Here is a 553-nt window from a genome sequence, read left to right as displayed (position 1 = left end):
TTCGAAAATGTATTGCATATCACTGAAAAGACAAATCATCCAGCTATGCATGTGTAGATTATGCAGACCTTTGAGCACCAAAATGCTGTGCAATAAGGCATATGATTTGAATCACAAACTCACTAAAGAAGGCGATTGGCTGCCGTTACAACCACACACATCTTAAAACAGTCAGCTTCTATTACTAATAATAAAATTATTTATTTTCCAGATTTCATGCACACACCGTCAAATAGATGATAGTTGTTAACTTTTAGGTACTGTTATCTTAATGACCACTTATGTGGAAGCAACAGGGAAAAGAAAGAAAGGTTTTGATACGGTACCTGTATATGCTGATTGGAGGTCGAGAAGACCATACTCTCTTGCTTGTAACATTATATTATATATTGAATATTTTGAATGATTTTGTAATATCACTATGGTGTACATACAATATGTCAATTGGTTATAATTTTAAAAAATATATTTCTTGAGGATATTTCAAATGGATATACTGAAATTAACTCTTGTGAAAATAATTCCGAAAGTGACCTGATTCACTTGTTCTAGG

This window comes from Penaeus monodon, chromosome 20 (assembly GCF_015228065.2).
Source record: "Penaeus monodon isolate SGIC_2016 chromosome 20, NSTDA_Pmon_1, whole genome shotgun sequence".
In the NCBI taxonomy this organism is placed as follows: Eukaryota; Metazoa; Arthropoda; class Malacostraca; order Decapoda; family Penaeidae; genus Penaeus; species Penaeus monodon.
This window is presented reverse-complemented; position numbering follows the sequence as displayed.